Here is a 14,923-nt window from a genome sequence, read left to right as displayed (position 1 = left end):
TTTTCTAGAGAATAGTAAACTATTTCTAGAACACTGAAATTCAACAAAATGTTAAGTATCTGGGCAAAGAACATTCATAGCTTTAAAAAGGGAGTAGTGTTAACAGGGGATAAGAATCCAAATGGCTTTGTTACTACCTAGTAATGTTAATTTAAAATGATGGAACACTTTCAAAATATTTAAACTAGATTTATTTTTTCTTTTATAATTGTTATATGTCAGTATGAGATAAAGCACATAGATTACAGAAACCAAGGGATAGAAAGAAATTCAATGGTTTGTATAGAGCAGCAAATCATCCCATACTTCTACCTCCTTTCCTGTATCTTTGCCAAGTATTCTATTTAAAGTTCCCTGTGGGGAGCTCTGTCTTGGGAAAGAGTTTGACAGCAGTTAAACAAAACGATTTATTTAAAAAGGAGACCTGGGTTCGGTTCACATCTTGGCTCTATTACTTACTTAAATGGATTATTGGGCAAGTTATTGAGGCTCTTTGAGTCTCATCCTTAAATGAGAAGAATAATTTATTTCATATGGATGTTGTAGAGGAGTAAATTAAGTGTCAAACAGTATCTTGCACAGAGTACTCAATAAATGCCCTATATATGGACATTTTTGACACTAACTCTTAGGAGATATCTTAGTTCCCTAGAAAAGTACATTTTAGATTTCTTCAAAGTCCCCAATGCAACTTTAGATCTGAAAATTTTAAGTATTTCAAAATACGAGCATTAACATGCCATATGTAACTTGAATGCTATATGTCGCTTTGCCAAGTATTTAACTTTGCAAATCATCTGACGGCTTAATTACAAAGCTGGGCCCTGACATCCTTCACTCCGCATAGGGGAAGTCTGTCCAGAAGAGACTAGAAGTGGCTTCTTTCTGCATGAGTTATCAATCAGGAATTCTAAATTAAATCCAGAGAGATGTGTCCAATGCTGAGTTTTGGTTCCAGGATCTCTTGGTTCACCAGAGTTTTGTATATTCTTTCAATGTTCTAAAATGTGCTATTCCATGACAAAACAGTTATTTGCTTTGTGTGTAGTAGTAGCTTTGCCTTTTAATCACTTAGAGAAATCCACCCTATAGTAATCTGGCTAACCTTGTGAGATGTGAGGCCATCAATGATGAGAGACCCTTTTCATAATCCTCTTCTTGGGTCTAAGCCAGGCATTCCTAAAATGGAGTCGTCCTTGCAATTTGCCATCAATGAAGCAATATTCTGAGCCATCTCCCAAAAGAGTAGTTCCTACCACTAATAAGGCATTTACTTTAGTTTTGCTTCTAATAGTAAGAAATCACCTACACTTTCTAGGCCAGAGTTTCCAGTCACTGGGACACTGTGAATAGGTTACAGGTGCTCAGGTGTTGATCTGACAGCCCTATCACCACCAGGAGAGGCCTGGTATACAGCATCATCTCTAATCATTAATACAGTCAACATATAAAATATTTTGTGCATGAGTCTTGACATGAAAACCTTTGAGAAACACTGTGGGTCCTAGCTGATTCTTCCTTAGGCAGCTGAAGGAAGTCCAGTATCTTAAGTGGTTTCTGACTATGCAACATAAAAGTGTGGTGCTTCTATGGCAGAGGGTAAATGCAATGACCCTTTTTCATGTTTCCCACAGACACGTGGGGAATTGAATGTGTGACCTTTATATAATTGGTGGGTCTTAATTTTGCACCAAGTAGTTGGGATTTTTATCATGGAGAAAATGGATTTTGCCTCCCTTCCAGTATCAAGAAGGTGGTTGGCTGATTAATAATCTATGACTTACAGCATAATAAGTGAATGAAGATAAGGAACACATGGATCCCTGTACACACTCAATTAACAATTACTTGTTTTCTTTCAAATATCAGGAAGGATAAATGTTAAGCATAAGTGTTAATGAATATATCAGTACTAGTATATTTATATTGTTCTTATGCTATGATTTCTAATATTTATATAGCTTTTCATAGTTTACAAAGAGAGTGGACCTCTTAAAATTACATGTACAAAACAAAAAAGGCATGGTGGAATCAGTGTGGTCTATTGGATAAATAGAGAGGCAGCATTTTTTGCAGGAGGAAACACTGCACAAAGCTCATTTTTGTCACATTAAAATTAAGTAGGTGTGTAGACATAATATTACCCTAAACTGAAAATCAGCTAGTGACTCAGAAAGGAGAAAAATTTATCACTATATAGAAAGAAAACCTAGAGTTCCTATTTTTATGTTTTAAGCATCACAGATAAACACTTCCTGGTTCCTTTTATAACCTATTATGGAGAGGGAAGGAGATATTTGACAAAAGAGGGTGTGGGATTGATTCCCAGGGATTCATTATGCTTTTCAGGATGCCTTCTTTAAATGAAGGATAAGATGAAAAGTAAGTCACCAAAAAAGGGAACTGTAAAAAAAAAAAAAAAAAAAAAAAAAAAAACAAAAAAAACTTTAAAAAAAGTTTTAAAATGCTTAACAACTTTTCCCTGCTTAGAGAACTTTTCAGGCAAGAGGGGAAAAGGCAGAACTGGTGACAGAGGGGTGGTGAAATGCAGAGGATTTACAAAGGAGCCAGCAAATATGGAAAAGGAAGCAAACATAACAAAAACAGACACCTAGGACACTACAAGGATTCATGCAGTGATTTATCCCACTTCCTGGTCTCCAAGAACTCTGTAACCAAATCAGCCTCAATCTAAAGTTGCTCTTATCAAATGGTAGTCACTAGCCACGTGTGTGTCTATTCAACATCAGCACCTGATATGTGGCTATTGAGAGTCCATATGTGCTATAAATGTAAAATATAGACAGATTTTAAAAACCTAGCTTAAAAAGAATGTAAAATAACTCACTAATAATTTTTGGAATAATATTTTGGATATACTGGTTAAAATATATTGTTAAAATTAATATTGCCTGATTTGTTTTAACCTTTTAAAAATAGTGTAGGTAATAGAAAATATAAAATTACATACATAGCTTATGTTATACTTGTATTTGGCAGCACTGTTTTAGAGTTTTTAAAAGTTATTTAAAACTGCTTACTTCACAAATATTTTTATAGTTGAGAAGAATTGTATGTAGTGGTCGGTCCCAAATGTAGCAAACTTCTCATTGGTCTGTTGACCATCTTAGTATTTCTTTACTGAATCATACACTTGAACTATACTGAAATTTATTCCCATTCCCATCATTACACACGTGAGGAAAGTCATTGAAGAAAGGGGTTGCTACTAGTTCACCAGTTCTCCTAATACATGCTGTTGAAAAGACAGGAAAGATAAAACTGGACTAGGAAAACATGAACTCAGAAAAAACCAAGAAGAACCAAACAAAGGGAAAACATTTGTGCCGGGAGTTTCAATTTAAACAGAAGCACACTCACTTCCACGTTGCACTCCGCTTTTTATTTTTCACTATAGTTACGATTTGTTTACTGAATCGCTTAAGAGTCCTCACAGAAGGCTTGAAAAATTTTTACACTTCAGTTTCTTTCTACACCTGGATGTTTGAATCAGAGGAGCTCTAAAATCCCCTGCAGTTTGAACTTATACTGACTTCCTGTTTCAGGGCCTTTGAACTTACCATTACCCTGGCAGAAGACTCCATCTCTCCATTATCTGTGTGGTTGGCTCCTTCTTGCCACTTAGGTCTCGACGTAAAAGTTATTTCCTTAGAGAACGCTTCCCTGAACACTGTTTCTGGTCCTCCTGTCCCTTTCTATCACATCACTCTATTTTATTTTCTCCATTGCTCTTATATCAAGCTGATTTTTCCTTGTTTATATTCTTGTTTACTTATTTATTCATTTGCCCTACAAAAATACAACCTTTATAAGAGAAAATACGTTGTCTGTCTTAATCATTGCTCTTTCTATCCCATCCAAAAGAGCATCTGGTATACAGTAGGTACTCAAAAAATTATTAGGGAAATGAGTAAATGAACCAGACCTGGTTCTTAGATATAAACAACCAACAATGACTGGCTAATTTAACAGAAACTCAACGTATTACCTAACACAATTGCCAATGAAGTCTGGAGGAGCCAGATTTGAAAAATGGGGAGAATGAAGGGAAGCCATGCAGCCAGAACTCCTACAGACAAAACTACGCTGTGGATCCTGCCCAGTGAGGAGACCTCTGCCCCCGGCACCCACATTCCATGCTCTAGCTCTCCACCACGGGCTAACACCAATGGATTCAGATGTTGGTTGCCCCTGAAGTCACCATTTCTGCTGTTGTGCTTAGAAACTGGATACTGTTGTCACTTTAACCATCATCAAAAAAAAAAATTCTGCATTGACCCCATTTCTCTGTGTCACAAACTCCATGTCAAAAATTCAGAGTATATGCCTCAGCTTGTTCAAATCTAGGTCACAGGGCTCATGCCTACCTACTAGGAAAAACAATGATGAGAATCTGGCTTTGGTTTTGATTTTATTTTTCTTCTACATAAGGAAAGGGGCTCTGCCTCTCATTAATATTTATAAGGCACCATCTTCACCAAACATAGGCAAGGGATCCAGATACCGGAAAGATTCTCCAAGTGACAAATATTCCCTATAATCTTCCATGTCCTTGTGGATGCATTTATTTTTTTTCTTTGATCAGATATATTCTCTACTGTTGTATGTCACATTGTTAGGTTTCTTAGACTGTAGTGGATTTCCCAATGACAGGTAGCATGCTGTATTCATGAGTTCTGCAGAGAAACAGAACCAATAAGATTTCTCCAATTTCTCTGGGGAACACTGATTAACACGGCATGCTATGTATCGTATGACATTCATAAGCCATTTCCTTATAATAACAAATCTCTTTATACATATATAACATAAAATTATCCTACATATATTAATATACAACATATCTTACATAAAATTATCCTACATATATTAATATATAACATATCTTATAAAATATCTTTATGTATCTTATTTATACATGTATATGTATACATATATCTTATTTATACATACATAAATAAGATGTATATAAAGAGATTTATATACAATAAAATTATGGAAGCTAGGAAGTTCCAAGAACAGCAGTTGGCAAGCTGGAGGCCCAGGACTGCTGATGGTATAGTTGCAGTGTGAATCCAAGGCTTGAGAACCAGAGGAACGGAAGATCTAAGGTTTAAGTCTGAAATCTGAAAGGCTCTACAACCAAGAAGAGCTGTTGTTTCAGTTCTAGTCTGGCAGAAGCAAAAGACTGATGTTCCAGCTCCAAGTCTTCAGGAACAAGGAAATCCCTCTTACTGGCTGGAGGGTCAGCCTTTTGTTCTACACAGGTCTTCAACTAATTAGATGAGAGCCACTCACACTGGTGAGTAAAGCAGTCTGCTTTACTTAGAGGCTACTGATTCAAATGTTAATCTTATCTAAAAACACCTTCATGGATACCCAGAATAATGTATAGTCAAATATCTGGGCACACACTGTGGCCTAGTCAAGTCGACACATAAAATTAACCATCACACATACCCTTCTGGGGACAAAAAACAATCCAATTAGCTCTCAAAGCCTGAAGCTTTGCCATGGTCACTCTTTAGCCCACTGACTAGAAACCTATTATTTTGTTCTTAGTTCCTTAACGCAGGGGTCCTCAAACCCTGGGGCATGGACCCCGTATCAATCCATGACCTGTTAGGAACTGGGCCACACAGCAGGAGGTGAGCAGCAGGTGAGTGAGCATCATTGCCTGAGCTCCTCCTCCTGTCAGATCAGCAGCAGCATTAGATTCTCATAGGAACACGAACCCTATTGTGAACTGTGCATATAAGGGATCTAGGTTGCACACCCCTTATGAGAATCTAACTAATGACTGATGATCTGAGATGAAACAGTTTCATCCTGAAACCATTCCCCCACCCAACCCTGTCCCATGGAAAAACTGTCTTCCATGAAACCAGTACCTGGTGCCAAAAAGGTTGGGGACCATTGCCTTAAGGGGGTTACTCTTCCCTTTGTGATCCTTGGGTGAATATTTTACCTTAAAGATGCACAAAATGAACTAGAGGGATAGGAAGTTCAGGAATGGGTGAGGGGTGGAAGGTAAGCCGTGAAGAGCTGTAATAATTACACATTCAAGGGCTGTCATTTAGGTTGATATATCAACTGCTGCCAATAGAAGGCACAGAAGCCACATGCTCACTTGCAAATTGAAATGTGAGGTGAGTCTAAGTGACACATTCTGCCTTCGAGGAGGAGAAGGACATCTGATTCATAGCAAGCCCTGCCAAAGCACAGCTGGTTGAGCCAAATGGCTCCCTGCCATTTAAACCTGGGAAACAAGGAAAGGCAGGGGCAGGTTAGGTAAAGGGATAAAAGGTTTATTATAAAAAGGAGCTTGATAACTGCTGTGATTTTAATTATATTTCCACTGCCAGAATCCCATCAATATTTAAAAGCAACAAAGAAAACAATTTCCTGAGACGTTCCTTGTTTTTAGGATGGTCAAAATTTGCTCTCAGAAAATAGTCAAAGGAAGTCAGAAAAAACCTTGAGTATAAAAGAAATGAACATAAACAGAAAAGCAAATGGACCCTCTAAGCCACAGCAAGCCAAGTCCAACTCAAGGGCCTCTAGGCAAGAGGTTTTCTTGTTTCATGAAGTGCCCTCGAGTCGCAGCAGCCAAGGTTTAGTGATCCTGTAAAAGGTTAAAAATTCCACAAGTGCATGTATGATTTATCGGTCATAGGCTATTAAAGGAAAAACTATAATCTTTGACATTTAAAAAGGGTGCTTAGAAAGCATTTGTAACTACATAGAAGGTTAATCATGATGGCCCCAAAGGTCTTGTCTATATCTAGGATTTGAATTTTAGAATTCTGAATCTGATTAATTTTTTTTAAAAACTTACACACCAGAGCCCAGACTACGATGTAGGAAGTGAAGCACTCACCCAGAACACAAAATTTCAGAGGGCACCAAAAAAAAAAAAAAAAAACTCAGTAATCAAGATACATGATATTTAAATATTTAAAAAAAATCAAAACGGCAACTCCGATTCATGGGCTGGCTGCCTGCTTTTGTAAAATAAATTTTATTGCAACTAGGTGAATGAGGCAGAGTCAGATCCTGTCTGTAATTAAAATATTGATATTTTCTTTTCATGGACTTATTTTGTAGTGATTTTTAAAATATTGCATTAAAATATTATTTATCTTGAATATTGAGTCTTTGGCACCCCCTTAAATTTTCCACCCAAGGTGTTTCACTCAGTTCACCCCAGTACCCACCCTACTACATACCCTCTTGAATCAAACTACTCCTAATAGTTCAAAATGTTATTGTTAGCCACACTTGTGAAAATACTATAATTTGCAAAAAGAATTATACAAATTATCGATTTCACTCTGACAACATCTCCATGTGAATGTTACTTTCCCGTTTTTCAGCTGAGCATCCTGGAGCTCCTTGGTGAAGGTAACTCAGCAAAGCCAGACTGTGGTCAAGCCTGGATTCAACTCTCTGTGGTTAGACTCAGTGGTCCACAGCGCTAACCATCACTGAAAGATCTAACCAGCTTCTTCTAAGGAAAACTGCTTTTCATTGCTCAGGGCATCATGTTTTAATACTCTTGAAGGAACTTCTTTTAGTTCTACTTACTTGGGTACTAAATTAATAGAAATGATCCAACACAACTTGTATCCCTTTCTCTTTTTTTTTTTTTTTTTTCAGTGACAGTTTCTTACTCTGTTGCCCAAGCTGGAATGTAGTTATGCGATCACCGTAACCTCAAATGCCTGGTATCAAGTAATCCTCTTGCCACAGCCTCCTGAGTGGCTACAACTACAGGCACATGTCACCACGCCCAGTTAATTACACCTTTTCTTTTCTTTTTTTTTTTTTTTTGATAGAGATACGGTCTCACTATGAAACCCAGGCTGGTCTCAAACTCCTGGCCTCAAGCGATCCACCCACTTCAGTCTACTAAAGTGCGGAGATTACAGGCATTAGCCATGGCAGCTAGGCCCTTCTTTGAAGAATCAAACACTGATAAATATTATCAAATACCTTTATTTTTACAGTGTAGATAAGAGTGTTACGTACATAATATAATCTAGCATTTTATGCCATTAAAATTCAAATCCTTTAACATACAATTTTATATGACCTGGTCACCTGGAATTATCCTACTTTGAGCAACTCAAGAGTAACTTGGTAGAATAGACAGGAAATCTTTCTAGGGCAGAAATGTTTCTCCCCACTATTGCCTCCCTACTGACAGGGTCATCTAGCTTTAGTTTCAACCACGATATTGTCAATCAGTCACAGCATTACTTAGCAGGATATGGTCAATACCCTCACTCACATCTCAAAACCCTTCTCCCTAATGTGCCAGAATATAGCACCACTGCTGGAGTTATCATGCCTCAGAGATCTCTTCCAATGCTGAAAAATTACTTCTACTCAGCCATTCAATTTTCCCACTTTTTCTGCTTATTTGATCAATTTCATCTTATTTTAATTATATCTCAATTACAGTTTCTCAGTTACTCTCCTCCTGCCCATAACTTCTTTAAAGCAAAATGAGCCAACCCAGAGTTCCTACTAAAGCGACAGCTCTCTTTGGATAAGGAACCCCAGCCCCGGCTTTACCTCTGGGTTTGATTCTCTGAACCAGGGCAGGCATAAGAACTAAGGACAGACAACATAGATTAAGCAGTGATCTATAAGTAGTGTGCTCAAACTAATAAAACAATAATTAGATTTTCCATCCTTCAGAAACGTGATCTAAGAAATAACCTAGACAATGAGGTGCTGCACATTGAGAAATAAGTGTAACAGGTTACTATGTGGAGAGAGGTGGTGGCAACCTTAAAGTGCCATATGCAAGGAAGGTTATGCAGAGACTTGCAAAGAGTGGGAGAGATGTTTTAGTGAGAAGCCATGTAGCCTGTGAGAAACCCAAAAGAGGATTTAGTCTCTGGACTCCCCTTTGTTCTTGACTACTCTCTCAGTCTAGCTCCAAACTGCATGCATATTTAAAATACAGACCACATCCCTAGATGGAATACTCACCAGAATTTGGGGCATTATAAAGCAAGTTTCCCAAATGTGTCACACTAATATTGACAAGCTAAAATTATAAAAGTGAGGATGAATTTCAAAAGGAAGGAACAATTTTTAAAGAGAAAAAAATATTTAAGAATCCACGGTATATATATCAAAAGAGTGTGGAAGATCACTGTTGGGAGAGTTGCTTGAATAGTGATTAAGAGAGGGGTCCTGGAAGAAGACCTTCTGGGTTTGAGCCCTTGATTGATATCCCAGCTATTTCACTTGAGCAATTGACTCCATATCTCTTTGCCTCCATTTTTTCACCTACCTCACACAGTATTGTTGTGAGGGTCAAGTTAATTGATACAAGTAAAGCATGAGAAATAAATCCTTATTGAATATCTGCAATGGGTAGAAAGTGCTAGTGACTCTTTGGCCTAAGGTGGAGTGAGATTCAGCATTTCCCTATCTATTTTGTGGGCTTAAAACAGCTGCAAATTCTTTGTCACTCTCTCCATTGGGAGTTCGAGTTTATTCCCCTCCTGCCTCTTAAATCCAGGCTTTTCCTATTGCTTGCTAATCAACAGGACATGGAAAGGGTGATGCTGCATCAGATCTAGTCCTGATTTTTAAAAGAATAGGGATCTTCTGATTCTTCCCTCTTAAAAACACTTGCTCTTGCGGCACTCTTTCTTGGAACCCAGTTGCCATGCTGTACAAAGTCCAAATCACAACTAGAGGCCATGTCTAGGTTCTCCTGTCAGATCCCTCAGCTGAGCTCCCAGCTCACAGGCAGAGTTCATGATCAGCCACATGGTGGTGACTTATGTTGGCTGTTCAAACTCCTATATGACAGTCTCTAATCATCAACTCACCCTAGCTGGGTCTAACCAGCCCACAGACTGAAAGATAATAAAATGATTGTTTTTAGAAGCCAGTAAGTTTTGGAGTGATTTGTTAGGAAGTAATAAATAATCAGAACACCTGCTCTCAGCCCCTGTGATTTCACTATACGTATGGTCCAGGGCTGATGGCCTTCTGGGCCCCTCAGAGGTCAAGAGAAGTGGAAGCTACTCCTGTATTTGAATTTCTTCATATATTAATTTATGAAGAAATGCCAAGATGGGATGTCAAAATGTTTACTTCTAACATTTAAAACATAATGCTTTTTACCATATATACCCGCAAATAGTACAGTGTGATTGTGTTACTCTCAAGATCATTTCAAGATGAAACAGTAATTCACAGTGTACTATCTAGTATTTTTCAACAATAAGACAAAAGTCATATGACTAATGTCTTCTTCCTTTATTCCTGCTGCTATATTTACGTGATAGTAGCACTGCTCTCCTTTGAAAGATGACAGAAGTCAAAATGTGAAATTCTTTGGGATTATGAGTCCTGAGCCAATGCCACCTGTCTCACCCCACAACTAATTCCATCTTTTTGCGTTGTTAATGATCATCATAATCATTTTTCTGTAGATAAGGCATTGATCTTGGTCTCCTTTGCTTCTTATTAATTATATTAAAATACCACCTTTGTTTGGTCATCTTGACTTTTAATGTAGATGAAAATTCATCACGTAAAAATTCTGTTCATAGAACCCAATAATTTATTTAACTGTTGGTCAGACTTAGAAGAGCAGAGGTAGAACATACTTCCTTTGATTTCTGTGGGATTTTTGCTTATTTACAATATTTCTTACATTTTATTCAAACATTTATCAGAAGTTCATATAGTCGGTTTGAGTAATAAGCAGAACCAGTCATAACTTTCATGGGCAAGGAAAAATATCCATTGGAGAAAATAAGAGCATTTATTTTTATCCAGATAAGAGTTCACAGTGATTCAGAACATTCTACAGTGGTTGTTGAAAACACCACCTCATATAAAATAAATTATCCCACTATGGCAAAACAGCAGTCAATGCTCATGTCAACAAGAGAACAAAATATTCAGGGAAAGTAAACAGTTTTGCAAATAGCAACTGATGAGTTTCTATTATCCCCTATTTCTTTTTGGCAGGAAAACAACGGAACAAAGTTGGCCCTATTGGCTCTGATGAGCCCTAATCCTTTCTCTGCCTAGAGCATTCCACCTAACTCGGAAGGTGGTAAAATCCTCCCTACCACCAGATAAAAAATGATAATGTACTTTAGTGATAATATGTGTAAGCCTCAAAAGGCAAAGCCAAAGTAAGTATGAATATTCTCTCCTAAAAGAATAGAACCATAAATCTTCCTTAACAAATACATTGACTAGCACAGGTGCAAGCAGGAACTTAAACATAGAGAGAAACCTAAAGAAAGATTCCATCAGTACTCTTCCACCAACCAGATTAGCAAACTTTGCCTCTAGCACACCTCTAAGGAAAGCAATTCCAATGGTACCCTAAATCCAAAGTTACACAATATGTGAATTCTTTTGTTGTTTTAAACAAACTTTTAAAACTCATTCACTCTGCAGGAGGTAAGTTTTATAATCATTCATCCTAGTAATTAACTAAGAAGGCAGCAATGTGTTCTGGAAGCAGAAAAAAGAGTTCTGTTTCTGACTCTACCCTTAGAGAGCAAGGATGAAGAAACTAGGTTCTAGATGAAGCCAAATTTGCACTCCTCCACAAGTTCCACAATCTTGGACAGCCTCTCCCCCTCTCAGTGCTACAATTTCTGCTTCTGAAAAATGAGGATAACACCATAATCCACCTCAAATGATGTTTACAAAGACTAAATCAAAACCAATTATCTTTGTGCAGGGTTTTTCAACCATAGGATTACATAATAGATGTTTTGGACTGGATGATTTTTTGTTGTGGAGTGATTTCCTGTGCGTTGTTGGATGTTTAGCACCATCCATGGCCTCTACTCTGTAGGTAACAGTAATGACAATGAAAATGTCTCTAGATATTGCCAAATGTTCCCTCGAGGCAAAATTATACCTGCTAATAATCAATGCTTACTGCCTAGCAAATGGCAACTCCTGAATAAATGTGAGTCCCCTACTAGAGTACTTCAGTTGGTGTTACCTGTTGTTATAAGGAAGAAGCCTTAACCTCACCTTAAGAAAGTAAATACCACCATGGACTTTAGGTATACTAATGTAATAATTAAGGAAAAAGAAAATTGTTGATGGACTAAGTATTATGCACTGTTGCAATGATATTTATATGTACACATGAACTTGTGTTATCTTCAGAGCTATCCTAGGAAGTAAAGACTAAGGTTTCTCCAAAACTCTTTCCCATGAAGATATTGCTTAATGATGATTTTATAACCTGAAGTTGAATTGTATGTAAACATATTCGTTGTCACTTTGAAACAAGTTTCAAAGTGCCTGTGAATATATGCATGTCATGAATGTGTATATCAATGTATTTAGCAGCCTGCAGTTTCCAGGAATATGAACCTGTCTGTAAAGTTGAAGCCAACTTTATGGGCCATAAATGGACACTGCCAAGAGCCTCACCCAGTGATTCCAGTTAGTCATTTCAGATATAAAGCTATGGTATGTGACTTGGTGGAAGTCCCACAGAGTTTTGCACTTTGGATGTGTTCCACATGATTCTGCCTTAAATGCTGCACTATCAACTGAAGTGTGTGTGGAGTTTTGAAACATTTTAATTCAGCTTATTCAACTGAATGCCTCGACCACAAATATTCCTGCTTACCAAGCACATTGGCTCTAGCTAGAATCAAGGAATTAGGGAGGGATGACATTCTGCCAGATTTTGCATATGGCCAGTGGACTGATATTTATTTGGGTCCATAAACTTACTTTTCCGCAGATGGGAATTTCAAGAATTTGAAAGAGTCAAAGCAACCTGCTGGGAGCCCTTCATCTCCCTATCTAAGATGGAATACAGCTGTCCGATTGGGCTGCTGGCAGAAAGGTCACTGAAAGTGACATTTCTTAGTTCCAAGATGTTCTTGTTCTCTTATCATTTTATGTATTACTCAATAATCCATCTGTATATGGGAAGTAATTTGTGAGCTAATCTAGCATTATTATTTCTCTATATATGGAAAATAACTTATAAGCTAACCTAGTATTATTATCTCAATTTTTAAAAAGAGGTTACTGAGAATAAGGGAGCTTAACTAAGTTGGCCAAGGACTTGGTGGGACACCCACCAAGTAGAATAGTGAAAGTGCAAACCTAGAGCTGTCTGCCTGCCCCAGGATGCCCCCTAGTGGCTGACAGGCAATACCAAGGAAACTGTATAGCTGTGGCGGCATGTTAGGGGTGATCAATGGAGATGAAATTTAGTTAAGATAAGTAATTCTAGTACTGTGAAGAGTGTAAAAGAATGATCGGTGTTTGAATATTATTTTTAGGCTTTCTATCTGTGGGGTTCTTTTCCTAACCAGGACTGACTGCTTTTATTCTGTGGGCTGGGGCACCAGGATAAGGAATAAAAAAGTTATTTCTCTTAAGAGCAATGTCTTTGCATAAGATTAAAAGGCCACTTGCATAACGGAAGTGAAGCTGTAAAAGTTATGAAAATTGGTCATAAGAAAGAGGAAAAACAAGATATCTTTTAAAAAGATTTGTCACTAGTTTCTTAAGGAATGTTTACTCAGAACTCTTGTTTCCAAACTATATCAGAGGCAACTTTTCCTACAAAAATCATGTAATTGGCTATCACAAGTTATATGCCTGATCAGTACAATTATATTGCATCCCTGGAGCATTACCTAGATAGACAGATTTAAGAAGAAACCTATTTTCGTACTAATAAAATAGCACTTTGGAATCAATTACCATGTTTCAAAGGACCCTCATTAGACCTGCTGTCAGTTGCACAGAATTCATAATTTGCCTTTATTGCAAATGTATTTCTGTTATTTTCCACTAGCAACCAAAAAACTAGAACCCTGGTGAGAAAAAAAGTTCCTTTTACCCAGGCCACCTTGCTGGTTGGTATTCCTTATTACAGTACAGAGTCAACTAGATTATTTTCACAGTGTACTTACTTTGATATGAGTTTACTGATAACTTTCCTAGACAATTTGTTTTTATAAAATATGTTATAGAATTATAAAATTACCAAAACAATCTAGAGGCATCGTTGAGTGTTAGGAGAATTTAATTTGAAAGACAGAATTTTTTTTCCTCACATGACATTGAACATTTCAAAAACACTGTTGCCCTTTTACTGAAAAGCTAATATTTCCCTCCAGATTTCTGATTCTCATATTCATAGGGCCTTTGGTAAGCTAAACTTTAACTTGAGGCTCAAGACTGTATAAATATTTATCATGGATAGAAAATTTAAAAAGAAATATTAGTGATTTTAGGCATCAGAAGAGATTTGTGCGGTGTCATAAAAGAGTCCTGGACTTAAATTCAGGGGGTTTGCATCTGATCTTTGCCCTGTCACTATTTGAACTAGTCTCACTGGACTCGGTTTCTTTACATGGGAAGTAAGAGAGTCAGATCAGATGTCTTCACATATGCCCCCAAACTGTGGCAATATGTGATGGCTACAGGAAACATTTTAAAATAAAAGGAGGAATATACATTACCAATGAAAAGAAAGTGTCCCAATTCAAAACACCAACTCATAGTAACGGTCTTACATATGGGTTGAAACAAAAACTTATTTTAGGGTTTGATAAAAGTAAGTTTCAAAAATATACCACACCATTTCTTCATCTCTTAAATTAGAACACTAAATGTTAAATACTTTAAGAAAAAAATGAGAAAACAAAAATATCATTGTCAGTCAACGCACTAACCTCAAAGCTGACATTCTTAATTTAGATAGTAAAAAGTTGGATTTAATTTTAAAAATGACTTCACACCATATGCCCAACACTAAATAAACGTTTATGATTAATAATAAAATATATCAGTAGCAGCAATCACTTTTGGAAAACCAATGCAACTTAGATAAATCCAAATAGAATGAAATATA

The 14,923-nt window shown here is 37.1% G+C and overlaps 1 protein-coding gene across 2 annotated transcripts in view; it reads right to left on the bottom strand.

The window, feature by feature from the left end:
* The window catches only part of PRKG1 (protein kinase cGMP-dependent 1), a 1,338,496-nt gene that overhangs the window by 918,478 nt on the left and 405,095 nt on the right, over positions 1 to 14,923 (bottom strand). The window lies entirely within an intron of this gene.

The sequence above is a fragment of the Hylobates moloch genome, unplaced genomic scaffold, assembly GCF_009828535.3.
Source record: "Hylobates moloch isolate HMO894 unplaced genomic scaffold, HMol_V3 SCAFFOLD_3, whole genome shotgun sequence".
In the NCBI taxonomy this organism is placed as follows: Eukaryota; Metazoa; Chordata; class Mammalia; order Primates; family Hylobatidae; genus Hylobates; species Hylobates moloch.
This window is presented reverse-complemented; position numbering and strand designations above follow the sequence as displayed.